The sequence below is a fragment of the Choloepus didactylus genome, chromosome 14 (genome assembly GCF_015220235.1).
Source record: "Choloepus didactylus isolate mChoDid1 chromosome 14, mChoDid1.pri, whole genome shotgun sequence".
In the NCBI taxonomy this organism is placed as follows: domain Eukaryota; kingdom Metazoa; phylum Chordata; class Mammalia; order Pilosa; family Megalonychidae; genus Choloepus; species Choloepus didactylus.
This window is the reverse complement of record NC_051320.1, coordinates 17,552,000-17,569,214: the sequence shown is the minus strand read 5'-3', so window position 1 is coordinate 17,569,214 and position 17,215 is coordinate 17,552,000. Positions and strand designations below refer to the sequence as shown.

At 43.2% G+C, this 17,215-nt stretch overlaps 1 long non-coding RNA gene across 2 annotated transcripts in view; it reads right to left on the bottom strand.

Annotated features, from left to right (window-relative positions):
• Positions 1-3,597: 3,597 nt before the first annotated feature.
• LOC119509298 overlaps positions 3,598-17,215 on the bottom strand; it is a 45,614-nt gene continuing 31,996 nt past the window's right edge. For both annotated transcript variants that reach the window (XR_005211672.1, XR_005211671.1), the window contains exons 4-5: positions 5,900-6,015; positions 3,598-4,376 (exon numbers count right to left, since the gene is read on the bottom strand). This is a non-coding gene — a long non-coding RNA (uncharacterized LOC119509298). The remainder of the gene's footprint in view (positions 4,377-5,899; positions 6,016-17,215) is intronic.

The window sequence follows — 17,215 nt, the reverse complement described above, 5'->3', positions numbered from 1 at the left end:
TTCTCACTATGACACTTTGCAACCTATAATTACATGGATTCCATCAAAATGCCCCCAAAACATTATTTCATTAATTCAAGCCATTTCAGTACTGGTAAATATTTTCTCTTCTTGGGTTTTCTATTATGACTACTTTTCAACAGAGAATTTTAAAGCAGGCAAAGCCCACCCAAATAATCAGAGTACAGAACCCACAGCATAGAGTCAAGATGAAAGGGAAAAAAGGAGGTGGCACAGGAATGGGGGAAAGAGAAAGAGATCAAGGAGAGGGAGATCAGTGGAGATCAAGGTGAATCTCAATGGGCTAGTAGACTGAGGCCGTCTAAAGATCGTCGCTGGAGTCATTTCTCTCTTGCAAAGCTGAGAGCAGGAAATCAGACACGCATGGGGTCTCCAGCCAGACTCAAGGTTGTTTCAAAGGCCAGGGCTGGAGATTTCCCCAGGGCTCCAGGTCAAACCTGCCAAGAGGTTTCCCTCCAGGGACAGAATCCATGGGCCACTACAGATGCACCTTGTGTAGCTAATATAGGAGATGAAAAATAGCCCTACCCTTCTTACTTGGTCCTAAATCTTCTTTCTGGAAAATAGCTTTCTGGGGTTGGAAAAGAGGATTTGGGGGAGGAGGATGAAGCTCCGGCAAAGGCTGAAGATGAACAGTCTCTAGGGGAGGAGAGAGCAGGGCAATATTTACCAAAACATGTTTCTACCGTTGATTCATTTTCCAGGCAGCATGGGGTGAAGAGGAGAGATTTGGGACAGACACAGACCTCAATTCCAGTAGCACTCTTCCATTTAACAGGTGTGACCTGGGGTAAGTCATTTAACTTCCCCAAGCCACCGCTTCCTCTTTTCTAAGTAGGAAATAAAAATAGCTCCTACTTCTTAGAGTTCCTGGAAGAATGAAATGTGATGATGCAGGTAAAATGTTTGGCCATTGCTTGGCACCTATCTGACCCCAAATGAAGGTTAGATCTTATAATTTGAAGCAAATGACACAATTAGAAATAGATCCGATGATTCTATGAGAGTAAGGAAAAGGGGTTAAACCCATTTTTAGGTCCGGACATTTTAACTCTCATTAGCAAATACTCGGACAAGAAGCTTCTCATTGGTGGGTTCACCAGAGAACCAATAGGATATATATTTATAGAGAGAGATTTATTTGAAGGAATTGGCTCAGCCTCCAGGAGCACCTGGCAAGCTTGAAATCTATGGTGCAGGCAAGTGGGCTGGAAACCCAGGCAGGAATTCATGTTGTCTTCTGGAGGCAGATTTCTTTGAGAAATCTCAGTTTTTGCTCTTAAGGCCTCCCAACTGATTGGCTGAGGCTCACCCACATCGCAGAGGGTAATAATTTCCTATACTTGAGTCACTGATCCTAGACGGAAATCACCTTGACAAAATTACCTTCCATCAACCCTGAGAGGAGCGCTCTGTTAAGTAAGCAGGTACTGGAGCGTAGCCACGTTGACAGAGAAGACCAGCCATCGCAGTGGGTACTACTTTTCTGAAACTCTGGAGGTTCTCCTTTCCAGAATGACAAGGGTTTCCTCCTGGAAAATGTCACATCCTGAACCTCGGGGGCAGGTCTGCCAGGAGAAAGGGCCCTGCCCCCACGTCGTGCTGTGCCGGGCGGGACCTGCAGGGCAGGGGGCGCAGTAGGAGCTGATCGCGCTCTGAGACGCACCGGCCCGCTGGTGCTTCCGTGGGCGCCACGCTGTTTGCACAACGACATAACACAGCAGAAAAAATGCCGATTCCCAAGGCACGCTGACGCCCTCGTTCCTGGGGCTTGCATCTGCGAACACCCTCTCCAGCTTCCTTGTTCCCGCGTTTGGTTAGCACCCAGAGCCCTTCCTAGGGGCACCGTCCCCCACCTCGGATGGAGCTCCAGCTCCTTGCTGATTCGCTGTCTAGGAAAGAGAGTCACCCCACGCCTTTGAGGCTGCAGAATCTTTTGCAAATGTCGATTCTTTAGTCCTCTTGCAGGCCCTGGGAAACCAGCTGCGTCCTGGAAAACAATGCCACTCAATCAACAACAGCAGTGCCCCCCACCCCCGAAGTCATCAGAAAGGCTGGTTCAAATGTTGGCCCATACACAAAATAAATTAAAATAACGTGTCTGATAATAATATTAGGCTCCAAAGGACAGGAGGCCTCTAAAATCAGGTGGTAATTGCGCACTTAATAACACACACACACACACACACACACACACATGATTCGAGTGTTGCTAACATGACAAAATTATCCTCCAGACGTGACCTTGAAAGGTTGCCTTGTGTATGCATTCTCCTGCTTCCAAACAGAATGATGTCTAACAAACCCCAGGAGAAGAGGATCTTCCTTAATTTTCAAATCTTAAGAGAAGGAATTCCTTAAGAGACCTCAATAATTCAATTTAATAATCATTATCTGAGTACCAGCTAGCATCAGGCCTCTTCTTAGCACTGGGGATAAGAGCTGGGGAGATACATGACTCATTAATCATTGGTTACTACCCGTCCCAGTCAGGAAGTCATTCTATATGTCTCACCTAAATCTTTCATGCTGCTGTTAATAACCCACTGTCACCTGTTCAGTGCTTGATTAGAGACCTCTCAGGATTCCAGTTCTAATGCTTCTAGGGCCTTTATTAGGTGCCAGGGGCTGGGGGTGGGGCTGACAATGGGCAAGTGTCCCTATTACTTCTGTGCTGCTTCTGTCACCACTGAGATCCTGACTTAAGGTTTCCCACCCACCCCAATGCACAGACGCAACCGTGCACCATTGACTGTATAGAACTTTTAAATTATTACCAGATTTTAAAGGGGAAAAATCTGACATTTATTGGCCTGGTTGGTACAGAAACCTACCTGGGAAAGGAAGACACCCTATTATCTTGATTCCAAAGTTCAACTTGTGGCTCAGTCAGCATTTCAGCATCTCTTTAAACGTATTTAATTTCCTTGCCTCAGCAGTAACTCACGTACCACACCAGTGACCACAACTTTGGTGTCCCAGCACCTAAATCCTATTAGTGTTCGGAAGGCCTCCTGGTTGCAAAATAATGTTCAATCAGTGCAGAGAAATTAATTAAATTAAAATTATGTTTATTGTGATTTAATTAGCTTGATCTAATTACTTTGTTCACTGACTGAGCATTCTGTTGTCACGGCCAGACCCGCTTTCTCACTCGTGGCCTGAATGTTCCCATAGAATTACACCTTTCCTCCGTTCAGCCCAGGGAGCGGGCTGGCGAAGTTTGCCAGAAACTCACAATTTATCACAATCAGTATCATCACAAATTATAGGAAGCATCCAGCAATGTGATAACTTCTAAATGAAGTGTCCGTGAGCGGGTTGCACCGTTGGCCTCGGCTGTTAATCTGTCGTATTTCACAGTCAGCCTGACACCCTGTCCACGGTGCCTTGCCTGCTTTACCTCCAGGAGCTACCAGGAGCTCATTTCTCCTCGGGGTCCCCCAGGGTGGGGTCTGGCTTCTGCACAGTCTGCCATCCTTCCACCTCCCCCAGCCCTCCCTAACCTCCCCGCAAACCCCACTGTAGCCATTCAAGCTGGCGCACCCCCTTCCTTTCCTTCTATGCCAGGGGTCCTTTGCCTGAGGTTCCCAAACTGAACTTCAGCATTTCCTTTGTTGACAAATGTATTAGTGGTACCTGAGACTTTGTCAGCCAACACCCAGATGCTTTCATAATTACACAGAGTTGTTGCAGATATCCTGAAATACCGCTTACTCGACTCTGCTTCCAAACAATGGTAGTGTCAGGCCTCCGTAGATGACAGGTGATCTCAGTCTTTAAATGACAGGCCACTTCCCAGCTCAATGGACAATAGCCTTCTCACCAATGTCCACTCTGACGTCTTTCAAAAATAAAGTCATCCTTGACTTGCCTACATTTTAAATGCCTTGTCTTAACTGAGGGGCTTAAAGCTGCACACATTTGTTTCCTTATGTTTTAGCAAACGTATTCAATATAATCAACTTGCTGCATGATCCTATATATTTTGTTTTTATGATTTAAACCCATTTTTCTGAGAAGGAATCCATCAGCTGTGCCAGACTGCTCTAACGGTGAAGGCCAAAACTTTTTTTGTCCCTGTATCAGTTTCCGAGAGCTGCCGTGACAAACTGCCGCAACATTGGTGGCTTCAGACAACAAAAAATTATTCTCTCACAGATCTGGAGGCGGGGAGTACAACATCAGTTCCCTGGGCTGAAATCCAGGTGTTGGCAAGGCTCTAGGGGGGGAATACTTTTCCTGCCTCTCGCAGCTTCTGGTGATCACTGGGGTTCCTGGGCCGGTGGCCACGTCACAGCCGTCACACCGCCTCCTTCTCTTCCGAGTGTGTGTGATACCCCTCTGTCTTCCTTCTGTAAGGACAATGTGGTGGATGGAATCATGCACCCCAACAAAAAGCATGTTCTTGATCTTAATCAATCCCTATGGGTGTGAAACTTTTGTAAACAGGAACTTTTGAAGATGTATTATCAGTTTGGGCACTTATTGGATTATTTGTATTGTATTATTGTATTGTATTGTAATATTAATTGTATTATTGGAGTCCTTTATAAACAGAACAAATACAGATGCTGACTTTAGAGACAGCTACAGGAAGATGCTGGAAGTCGGTGGAAGACAGAAGGGCAGACACAGAGAGATGTCCCTGTGACTGGAGGCAGAGAAGCAAGCCAAGGAGTCCCCAAGGATTGTGGCAAACAGCACCAGAATGCCACGGACTTTGGGGAGAAAGCATGGCCCTGCCGATGCCTTTGGACTTCTAACCTCCAAAATACTGAGACAAATATTCCCTTTGCTTAAGCCAATGAATTGTGTGGTATTTGTCATAGCAGCTCTAGAAGACTAAGACAGACACTTGTGATTGCATCTAAGTTCTACTGGATAATCAAAAATAATCTCCTCATCTCAGGGTCCTTAACTTCATCCCATCTGCAGAGACCCTTTTTCCAAATAAGGTAACATGCACAGCTTCCAGGGACGAGAACATGCATCTTTGTGGCCACCACTCAGGCCGCTAGAGCCCCCATGCTTACTTCTAGCCTTGAGGGGGATGACATAAGGACCAAAAATAATTTCAAAGATGTAAGAAAACTGGTACCCAGTTAAAATCGCTGTCCATGCCATAATAATTAGATAAATTAATGTCATTGTTGAAGAGAAAGCAAGACCTTCCAAAATGTAAGTTTTCACCGAGACCCTAGGAAAGGGTATAGGCCAGTTTCTTCAACTCCAGGTGAGGAAAACACCTGCTTTTCAGGCCAGGCCCTTAGATGGTGCATGGTTCTTGAGCCTGAAGAGCTCATGAAACTCCTGGGGGGGGGTTTCTGCTTCCCCCTCCTCCAGCCCCTCTTCCTACCCTGAGGGTGCTATATTTATATCTTTGGCAAAGTGTTGAAGGAGGATCTTAAGCCGCTGCCAGAAGTGAAAAAGGGCAGGGACTGGGTCTTTTTCAATTAAATAGAACAAAAGGAAGTGGGTATTAACTTTGGGGTGACATGTTTCGCTTTCTGATTAGAACAAAACCCTTCTGTCAGGTGGTCCAGGCTGAGTCTGTTTGCCAGAAGGAGTTCCACGACAGCCTCCTTGGGACATCATTAAAATGGTGCACGTGCCTTTCCAGCTTCCCACCCCAACTGTGCCTCTTCTGGTGAGATTTCATTCCCAGAGCCCCACCTCTCCCTCCAGCTGTCTCTAATGCTTCTTCTGCAACTGAAACTACTCCAGCCTGTGTCTTTGCCTGCCCTGACCCTTCCTCTTATGATGCCCTCCCAAGCCGTCAACACTTTGGTGAATCCTCTGTGTGTCCCTCCCAGGTGTGACAGCTCCTTCCGCTGACTCACAGCATGCCCTGTTTATGCCTTGCGATGGCACCTACCATGTAGTTGATGGCGTTGGTTTCCTTGTCTCCTTCCTACAAGACAGAGATCTCCTGGAAGGCAGGACTCACTCTTCTGGTGCAGTTTTGAGCACATTGCCTGGTACACAGTAAACCTGCAATAAATATTCATTAACTTGAATGTCTGCCTCACCTGCCCCACAGGTCTGCAGAGAGGCTTAACCCAGAGACTGGGCATGATGCCTTTGGAGATAGCATCAAGACACTTGACAGATGGAAAGCATCAGAATTGCTACAGATAATGTTGCTCTCAACCCAACTCATTTCTCAAGGTCCCTTCCAGGCATGTAATAGTTTCATCTCTTTTAAAATTAGCCTCAGAAATGTGGCATATGACTCTGGGGATGAATCTGGACCAGACACCATGAGAATGAGAACATCTTCTTGACCAAAAGGGGGATGTGAAATGAAACAAAATGAAGTTTCAGTGGCTGAGAGATTTCAAATGCAGTCGAGATGTCACTCTGGTGGGCATTTTTATGTACTATATAGATAAATCTTTTTAGGTTTTAATGTATTGGAATAGCTAGAAGCAAATATCTAAAACTATCAAACTGCAACCCAGGAGCCTTGACTCTTGAAGACGATTGTATAACAATGTAGCTTACAAGGTATGACAATGTGATTGTGAAAGGCCTTGTGGATCACATTCCCTTTATCCAGTTTATGGATGGATGAGTAAAAAGATGAGAACAAAAACTAAATGAAAAATAGGGTGGGATTGGGGGGATGATTTGGGTGTTCTTTTTTACTTTTATTTTTTATTCTTATTTTTACTTTTTCTGGTCCAAGGAAAATGTTCAAAAAATAGATTGGGGTGATGAATGCACCACTATACGATAGTACTGTGAACAATTGAGTGTACACTTTGAATGACTGTATGGTATGTGAATATATCTCAGTAAAATTGAATTAAAAAAAAAAGCCTCAGAGACTGTATGCATACACACACACACACACACACACACACATGAAATGAATAGAAAGCAGTCTGCATTAAATTCAGGGTGTGTGCCAATAAAGGTTGACTGAGCCACTGGGTGGTACTGGGTGCAAACCTTAGTTCCCATGACGAAGCCAGAAGGGACTTAGGTGATTGCCTAGCTTTCTACAGATAAGAAAACAGAGCCATCCAATGTCACATGCCTGTTAGTAGCAAAGAATCCAGAGAACTTGAACCTGGTTCTACTGGCCTCTTGCCCAGTGCTTATGCCATCTAGTAAGCTCTTTCTTAAATCAAGTTCTTCACTTTACTTTGTAAAACTGGCCCAATGTTAAGTTTTCTAAGTCATCAAAGAGTAGAGCACATGACTGCCTCTGCTCTTGTAGTGAGGGGGCAGTTAGAATCCATAAATTAAAATCATTGGAAGCTATTCTACAAAAATTTAGAATATCTTGAAAGTGCTTAATTTTGATTTAGAAACAAGACAGAGAAAGTAATTATTAATTCAAAGTTCAACATATCTGTTTTTTCCAAATATGCAAAAAGCATTTCATCCATGTGGGTCTTTAGTTTTTCATGGTCAATCAAGAGAGGTTAATCAACCTGATGATTTTTGTCTGCCATCTTTAGCCACATATATTCTACAAAATCCCTTTCATTCAAAACCTGCTGGAAACATGATCTGGATAAAATTAAGAACCAGAAAAGTCCAATAAGAGCATCAGAACTGGGAGACTAAAGTGATGTTGCTAAATGAGATGAATCTTCTGGAAAATCAGGAGAGACAGCCAGTTGTCAGGGTCAAGGAGTGTTTGAGCAAGAGAAATGTCAAGTTGGAGGGCAAAGGGCCCCTGATCTCCCCGAGGTCATCGTGGCCACTTTTCACTCAGCCCTCGCCACATGGTGGTTTGTGGAGTCCCTGTGTCCCAGTCCTGTTGGGTCATTTAACATGCACAGCATTTAACTTCTGCTGGCACATGTGTTGCTTGTACTAGCATGATTAGATCCCTCCTGAGAATGAGAATAATTTCTCAAACATTATAATTAAACTGGAGGAAGAGGAAGACGAGATGAGGAAGGGTGTCTTGTTCATTTGTTAGAGCTGCCATAACAAAGTACCACTAACTAGGCCACTTAAAACAACGGAAATGTTTGCTTTTACAGTTCTGGAGGCCAGAAGTTCAAAATCAAGATGTCGGCAGGCCCAGGCTGCCTCCAACGGCTCTAGGGGAGGATCCTTCATTGCCTCTTCCAGCTTCTGGTGGCTCCAGGTGTCGCTTGGCTTGCGGCAGCATCACCTCAGTCTCTGATTCCATCTTCAAGGGTCTGTTTATCCTTCCCTGTCTCTTATAAGGATACCAGTCATTAGATTTAGGGCCCACCCAGATAATCCAGGGAAGACTTCATCTCCTAGATCCTTGACTTATATCTACAAAGACCCTATTTCCAAATAAGGTCACATGCCCAGGTGAAGACGTGCACACTCTCTTGGAAGGGCACAATTCAACCCTATTGCAAAAGGATAGAGAAAGAAGAAGCAAGATCCCCTTTTCCCACAAAAGCTAATCGTACTGTGCACAGATCAATGAAACCTATGAATGAATTACTTATGGAATCAACCTAAAAAAAAAAAGTAAAGAGTTTAACAGTTGCCTTATGATAGGTATTTCTTCTGCCTCTGGTTAGGCATGAGGTCTTTGCATGGACCTCATAAAAGAGCTGATAAGACTTCTTCAGGACTTATTCCACCCACCTTCAAACCTGGTGGTCTTTGGGAAGGATGGACAGGAAATATGGATCACATATAATGAGGGTGAAATCTGTGAGCTGATCACTGAACTGTGACCACTGGTGGCACTAAAAAAGATTCAAAGATCTGGGACCCAAACTTAGCCTCCTGCTGCCTCCCTTCCTGGAATGTCTCTTGTGATTCTTCATCATTAATAAATAAGTAATTTAGATTCATGGCCAAGGTCAGGGGGCCAGTGAAAGGGGACCCTTGTTCTCAATCTTAGGAATTTCTTTTTTTCTTTCATGTTATTTCCCCACCCAACCTCATTTCTAATACCTCACTTTCTCTCTTTTCTTCACTTTTTTAAAAAAAGAATAACACACATTTGCTTTCATAGACATCCAGTTTTATCTTGCCTCACCACCATGAGGTGGGTATCATTACTGCTGTTTCACAGAGAATGAAATGGGGTCTCAAAGAGGTCCTATGAAATCACACAGACATTCAGTTGTGGAGCTGGGAATCAAACACAGGCACTAAATTCCATGCTTATTCCTCTCCCTTAGGATGTCCTTCTTTTCCTCCCTTTCCTCCTTTTCTTCCTATTCCAAGGGCACTTACAGGCTTAGGACATGCACTCATTACTCTAAGGCTTCGCAGCTCTTTGTTTATCAAAACCACCTGGGAAATACATAGCAACATTATTCAAACAGCCAAAAGGCAGAAGCAGCCCAGGTGTCCATCAACAGATGAATGATAAAAAAAATGTGGTGTGGAATATTATTCAGCCATAAAAAGGAAGGAGGTTCTGATACATGTGACAACATGGATAAACCTTGAAGATGCCATGTTAGAATGAGTTAAGCCAGAGCCCAAAAAGACAACTATTGTATGATATCATCTATATGAAATACCTAGAAGAAGAAAATTTCATAAAGATAGAGGGTGATTTACAGGTTATCAAGGGCCAGGGGAGGGGTGGGAGGTAGAGGGTGTTGTTCCTTGATGGGTCAGAATTTCTGTTTGAGGTGATGAAGAAAATGGGATAATGGATACTGTTGACGTTAGCACAATATTGTGTATGTGATTAATACTACTGAACTGTGCAATTGAAAGTGGTTAAAATTGGAAATTTTGAGTCATATATATGATGCTACAATAAAAAGTTAAAATAAAATAAAATAAAAAACAAGACATAAATGAATAAGCAAATGAACCTAAAAATTAGAACTGGAACCCCTATTTAAAAGAAACACACATACACACCCCTGGGAAGCTTTTATGAAGACTGATGGCTACATCCCCCATCTCAGGCCAGTGAAGTCATGGTCCCTGAGGGGAGTGGCTCAGACATCAGCATTTATAAACACTCGCCAGATGATTCCAACATGCAGCCAGGATTGAGAACCACTGCTCTTCTTAGCCATAGAATCCAAGAGCAAATATTCACTCTTCCCAAGCATAATCAAATCTTTGGTGCATCTCTCAGGAAACCTGGTTGACCAACATCAAGGACAAAATGATCAATCAGACTTAACCATGGCAATTTGAGCTGACAGGTGTAACGCCCCCTTCTTTCCAAACCCCACGGAAAGGATCATAGAGTTATACTAAGGAGAAGAAAATATATAGCATTAATGTAAAATAAGGAAAAATGTTACCAATGGAGAAACTTTAAGAAGCATCTACATGGTCTGAGGTAGGTGGAAATAGATGGACAAAAGTACTGGCAACCATAATTCAACACTCACAAAGCAACGGCAGGGAGGAAGTAAGTGGACGAAATCCCCTCCAAAAGATTCTGGGAAATTCTCAAGCTTGAACTGGAAGAGCATGGATCTGTGGAACAGTTAGTGGGCGGCAGAACAGAGCAGTTTGGAAAATACACCAGGGCCTCACAGTCAGAAATGCTGCCCCCTCACCCAGAGGGACTTGGGCATTTGACAATTTGATTATGTATCTTGGTGTGGGTCTACATAGCTTTATCCTGTATGGAATTCGTTGAGCTTCTTGGATATGTATATTCATGTCTTCTGCTAAATTTGGGACATTTTCAACCATTTTTCTTTGCATATTCCCTCTGCCCCTTTCTCTCTTCTTTCAAGATTCCCACAACGCACATATTGGTACACCTGACAGTGTCCCAAGGTCTCTGAGGCTCTGTTCACTTTTCTTCATTCTTGTTTTTTCTGCTCCTCAGATGGAATAATTTCAATTGTTTTATCTTCAAGTTCACTGATTTTTTTTTCTTCTTCCATTTCCAATCTGCTGTTGAAACTCTCTAGGGAAGTTTTTTATTTCTGTTACTATGATCCTCAGTTATGTTTGGTTCCTTTTCATGGTTTCTATCTCTTGATTGATAATTTTTTGTATTCATCTATTGTTTTCCTGATTTCCTTTAACTCTTTGTCCATATTTTCCTTTAGCTTTCCAATCATATTTAAGACCATTTAAAAAAATTTTTGTCTGGGATGTCCAAGCTCTGGTCTTCCTCATTGATGGTTTCTAATTCTTTATCCTGTTCCTTTGCACAAGCCATCATTTCCATTTATTTCTATGTTCTGTAATATTTTGTTGTAGTCGGGAAATTTTTATATTTTAATGTGTTATCTCTGAAATTTAGATGCTGAAGTATCTGCTCCTTAAGCTTGTATCCATCTAGTGTTATGACAAAGATTTACTCGAATGCCAGGAGGAAGGGAGGAAGGAAGGACAGAAGGACGGAAGGAAGGAAGGAAGGAAGGGAGGGAGGGAGGAAGGGAGGAAGAGAAAAAGGATAAAAGAAAAGAAAGACAGAGAGAAAGAAAGGAACATCTTTCTCAGTCTCTGCAGAAGTTTAAATAATAAGTTGACAATAAATCTTAGTAAGTTTAGATAATAGCTTGAGGCACAAATGTAGGTTCCTTCACATTTTTTCTGCACATATGTCTTGTCCTGAGCATGCATGTGTGGAATTCCACCTTTTACAAAGGTCTGAATTTCCCCTTTTCCTAGGAAACTCTTTCCTCCTGGCCCTGGGCACTGTGTTGTATGTCTTACAACCAGCCAACCTTTGCCCCAAGCAGCTACAATTTGACTTTTCTCCTACAGTTTTCTGTAGGAGAGCTCCGTTAGCTGTCTTCTACACACAGGCAAGTTCTAGGATGGCAAGCCTGCGACAAGTATCCTCATTCAATCCTTCAAGCCACCAGCAGAAATGGTGGCACAAATATATACACTCCCAGTATTTGCATGAAAGTTACTCTGCTCCCTTCAAATCCAGAACCAGGGACGCTCACTTGCAATGTGGGCCGGCTCCATGCTGAGCCAGAGAGGGGTAGGGAAGGGGCCAGCCAGGATGCCTTTTTTTCTTGATTTGGCACTTTCCCTGTTACTGCAATCCCTTTATTATTTTCTTGAGCTTTGAGAAAGATGGTATGCCAGCTTTTGTTTGTTAAAGTTTCTGTGGGGAGATAGAGCCCTAGAGTGGTTCACTCCACCATCTTGGTGACCAGAACTCCGACATGCTCTTTTGCAATGTGACCCTGTCCCTCATTCATCAGGAGGAGGAGTCTGTTTCCTCCCATCCTTGAATCTGGGTGGGTGCTGTGACTTCTTTGACCAGTAGAATATGGTAGAAGCAACACTGGGCCAGTTCTGGGCATAGCCTTCAACTGGCCCAGCAGCTCTTGCTTCCTGTCCATCAGAAGCCAGCAGCCAGGTGACAAGTACAACCACCCTGAGGTCACCATGCTGTGAGAAGTTCAAGCCAGTTGAAGGGCCCTGGAGGTGGGACCCCATGGAGAGAGAACTAAAGATGTCAAGAAGCACCAAGGAACCAGCCATGAGAGTGAAGACACCAGTTTGGACATGGACCTACAGCCCAGCTGCACTAACGGTGGCCATGTGACCAGAGACACAACATCCTGCTGAGCCTACTGAGTTCTTGAACCCAAAAATCCTGAGCAAAATAAAATGGTTGTTGCAAGCCGCAAAGTTTCAAGGGTTGTTTGTTACACAGAAATAGGTAACTGGAAGAGGTAGCAGCCAACAGCAGGCCAAGGTGCCTTCCTGAAACAGGTGGGTTGGTGAATGCACACTCCCTGAATGTTGAAATCCCAATTCTTCTTCCCCAACAGAGCTCTCAGAATACAAGTAAGAAATTGGGAGTTTCTCCTCTGGGGAATCTGCCCAGCTTCTCCAACAGCCAGCCCAGACAGACCACCCTGTAGAGAAGCTCATCAGCAAGACCCCACCCACAGGCACACACCTCCCAATCACTTTAGTCCCCCACCCTAAGCATGAGCAAACAACCCAGGATTACTAGACATCTGAAGAAGCCCTTAACATGACAGAAAACAGCCAAACATGCAGAGAAAGGGGGATTTAGAAGAAACCAACTAAGTAGGGAAAAGAAAACTAAAAAACAAAACTATCATTACTATCATCGGAGATGTAAGAGAAGAAATTGCATCTATAAAACAAGAACAGGGAGCTATTAAAAAGAAAAAGTAGTCAAAGAATAGAAAACAGCTTTTAGATATTAAAAATATGACACCAGAAATGAATGACTCAGCAGAAGCATTGGGAAATAAGGTGAAGAAAAGGAAAGCAAAGACAGATGAAAAATAAAGAGAAAAGATGAGGAAATTAGAAGAACAGTACAGGAAATCCAACACCCAAATAATAAAATGTTCCAAAGAGAGGGAACAAAGAAAACGGAGGAGATGAAATCACCAACAAAGCACTTCAAGGAAATTTCCCAAAATTGAAGGATAAGTTTCCAGAGAGAAAGAGTTCACTGAGGCTCAGCAGAATGGACTCACAACCAAATCACAAACTTCACAGCATTGGTGACATGAAGAAGACTCTGCAAGCTTCTAGAAAGAGAAAGGTGACTTCCAAAGAATACGGAATCAAATGACTTGGAACTTCTCAACAGCAAAACAGGAAGCTAGAAGAAAATGGCCTAATGCCTTCCAATTTCTGAAAAATGTTTCCATACTATACTTCTCTACCCAGACAAACTGTGCATCAAGCATACGTGTAGATGGAAGACATTTTAAGACAGATGAGGTCTCCAAAAATTTACCGCCCACTCGCCTTTTCTAAGGAACTCCTGGAGGGTGTGTTTCAGAAAACAAAGGAAAGAACCAAGAAGGAGGAAGATATGAGATCCAGGAAACAGGCTTCAACTCAGTAGAACAATAAAGGGAACTTACAGGACATTAGCAAACGGAGATCTCAAAGGGACAGTGGCCAGTCCACATGTGAGCTCCAAAGTCCATCAGGAGCTCCAGGAGAAACTTTCCCTGGATGATGAAGCCACAGAAGATCTGATGTGAAAAGCACATCTCAAGAGGAGTTCTACAACACCAGCATAGAATTGGGGGATGGTAAATACATGGAAAAAACAACCAACAAACCAACAAGGCAATTATTATCCAGAGCATAACTACACTATAGAAACATCACGTGAATCCCAAACGTAGTTTTAAATTTTCTAGTAGCCACTAGAAAACATCAAACAACACTAAAAAATTATACAATTTTACTAACTTTTTTAAAAGTAAATAACATTTACAAAGAAACAGCAGAAATTAATTTTAATGTATTTAATTTAACCCAATATCTCTAAAATATTATTTCAATGTATAATCAATATAAAATTATTAATGAGATATTTATATTATTTTTTCATACTGAATCTTTGAAATCCAGGGTGTATTTTGCATGTGCAACACACCTCAATTTGCACACTCAATTTTCTCGGAAACCCTTGATTTCAGCTGTATTCGGTTTTCATTAAGTTTACAGTTGAAAAAATGATTCACATGCCTGAGTTGTTCCAAACATACCCAAAAGTTTTCCCAAAACCATCAGTTTTTAAATTTAGATGGAAAACAATTAAAATTTAAATCGTATTAAAAATTAAATCAATGAAGTTTCCATCTCAAGTACCCACACATGGCCTGTGGCCACTGTGTTGGGCAGCAAAGATACAGAGCGATCAAAAGCCATTGGAAAAGGAAAAACAATCATAGTTCCTCCGTTACTACATGGCTCAGCTCTGAACAACATACTCTTGATTATTGACCTAACCAAAATTATATGGACTATATTGGGACAATGGTGAATGGGGATGCTAATTGGGTCAAGGGAGGGAGAGGAAAGAAAGCTAAATCCCCTCCTCCCTTCATGCAAAGTCTGTAGATAGGACCTAAAAATGGAAAAATCAAAAAGTAACAACATAATCCCATTCAATATAAATCTAGAGCACCACAAGAATACATCAATACAGCTTCAAGAACTGCCTCTGAGCTAGGAGAAATGGAAGGGAAGAAGAAAGGGAGATCTGATTTTCTACACAGACCTCAGAATCGTTGACTCTTTAAACTCATGCATGTATGATTTCTGCTTTTTAAAGACATCTTTAGATATGGTCATTGGAAGGTCTTTCCATGGATGTGTAGAACAAGAGTTTTCAATATAACATTGTCAATGTAGGATTGTCATCTTAGAAAGCGGCCCTTTCTCTTTGCCTTAGGGCAGGAGCAGTGGGGTAAAGCTGAGAGACAGCCACGTGGAAAAGGAGAAACACAAACGTGAAAGAGGACGCCAGAGGTGGCAGGCACAGCCTCCTGGCCCAGCAGCAAATCCCACCCTCGATCCCCGCACCCTGAGCAGGGCTTAAACTAAACGGCTTCCCGTGGGGATAGCGGACCTGGGGAAGGGAAAGCACAGTTCTCAGGAGACGACTATTGCACAGACCAGTGAGTGATCAGAGCCTCTCACTTTCCCCACACCTCAGAGCTGGCCCCTCTGCTTGGGTCTGACTGCTGCCCTCATGGTCCCTTCCCAACCCCAATTTCCTGACTCTGTGCCCGGGATTCTGCTGCCTCGTAGAATCTTCTAGAAGGTTCTTCTCCCCTCCCCTCCTCCAGCCGACTGCTCCCAGCCTTCGCAGCTCAGGCAGGAGCTTCTTGCAACATTACTTTGTCCCTGATTCCTCCTGTCCTCACCAACCATCTTCCCTCGAATCTCATTCGGCACATGTGCTATGTCCTACACTGTCTGGGCATTAGTGATTAACTCTTGAATTGCACACTATTATTTCACATACATTTTCCAATGTGCCTTATAAGAACAAGGACAATTCTATATACGTCTGCATGCCTCTATCATAGCTAGCATATCATGGTGTAGGGTTAAAGAGTGTTTGATGAGTGGATGATTGATTGTTGTTGATGCATTTCACAGTGTCTTTTCTCACAGAAGCTATGGCATTTGATAGATAATGATAGATGATTAAATAGATAAATAGGTAAATAGATGATAGGTAGGTATATGATAATAGATAGGTAGATAGATAAATTTTTATACATAGATATTCAGGTGCAGAGTTCAGTTCATCATTTCCTCGATTCGTGGTACATTATCATAACTGGTCATCTCAAGATCTCTCTCCTGTTTTCCTTATTTGCATTTTCCCCCTCTATTCTCCATTCCCATTACCCATCTAATGTATTGTGATTTGCCACTGGAAATGTATATGTCTTAAAAGTGTAATGCTGTCTTTAGGTGTATGTATGTGTATGCGTTCCTTGACATTATTTAAATGGTATCATGCTCTAGATCTTGTTCTGTTTCTTACCATTCCATTCAACACTCTTTCTAAAGAGCAATGTTGCTGTACGTAACTCTCATTCATTGCTCCAAATTGCTGTGTGGTTTTCCCCCTCTAAGCTTTCACCATATTTCTGTATCCATTCCCCAGATGGTCAGTCCCTGTACTCCCTCCCAGTCCCTGGAACCCGAAATCATGCTGTGCAGCAAATGCCCTCCCACACGCTTGTCTCCTTATGGACACGAAGAGTTTCTCGAGCATGTTTTGAGATTACTGTGCCATGGCATAAAAATATATGTATACGATCAGGCTAAGTGCTTTTGAGTTGATGGCTACACCCATCTCACTTCTACCAGCCATGTGTGAGAAATTCACTGCTGTGTAATTTGGAAATGACTGTTACATACAATGGGATAGAAACTGCTCTGGGAGCATATAGAGCACAGAAAGCTGCCCCTTGGGGGTCCATTTACTGGGCCACCTCCCTTTGAGTCGGGTAAGGAAAAAGCTCTGTAAGAGGGGCTACCCACCCCGGCTCCCCATTCTGTGCTCCCAGCTCTTGGCTGTATCAGGGTACAGCTTGTCCAGACAGCAATTTTGCTTCATACCCTCAAAAGGTCCTCTAGCCTGGGAAAAGAAAGAAAGAGGGAGGGAGAACCAAGAAGGTCTTCATTAAGGAACAGTCTTGGCACTCACACACTAAACTCGAGGTAATGTGGTTCTGACGTTGACGTTACCACCTAGTGCCCTGGGATTTCATGAACCCCCTTGCCAGATGCGGCTGAACGAAGCGTGTCTGTCTTTTCCCGCCTGCTTGCTCGTGTTTCATCATCTGGGTTCAGCTGGTCCTAGCAGCGTGGGGTTCTCTTGCTCACCTTTGTCCTGCTCTCCATCTTGGGCTACCTAAGTACTATTCTGCAGCCATCTCAACCCTCCTCAAGTGTGTCTGGTACCTTCCACCCATCCACGTTTGAGCTTGAAGATCAGAAATCTCAGGTACCCTTTGCCCACTTT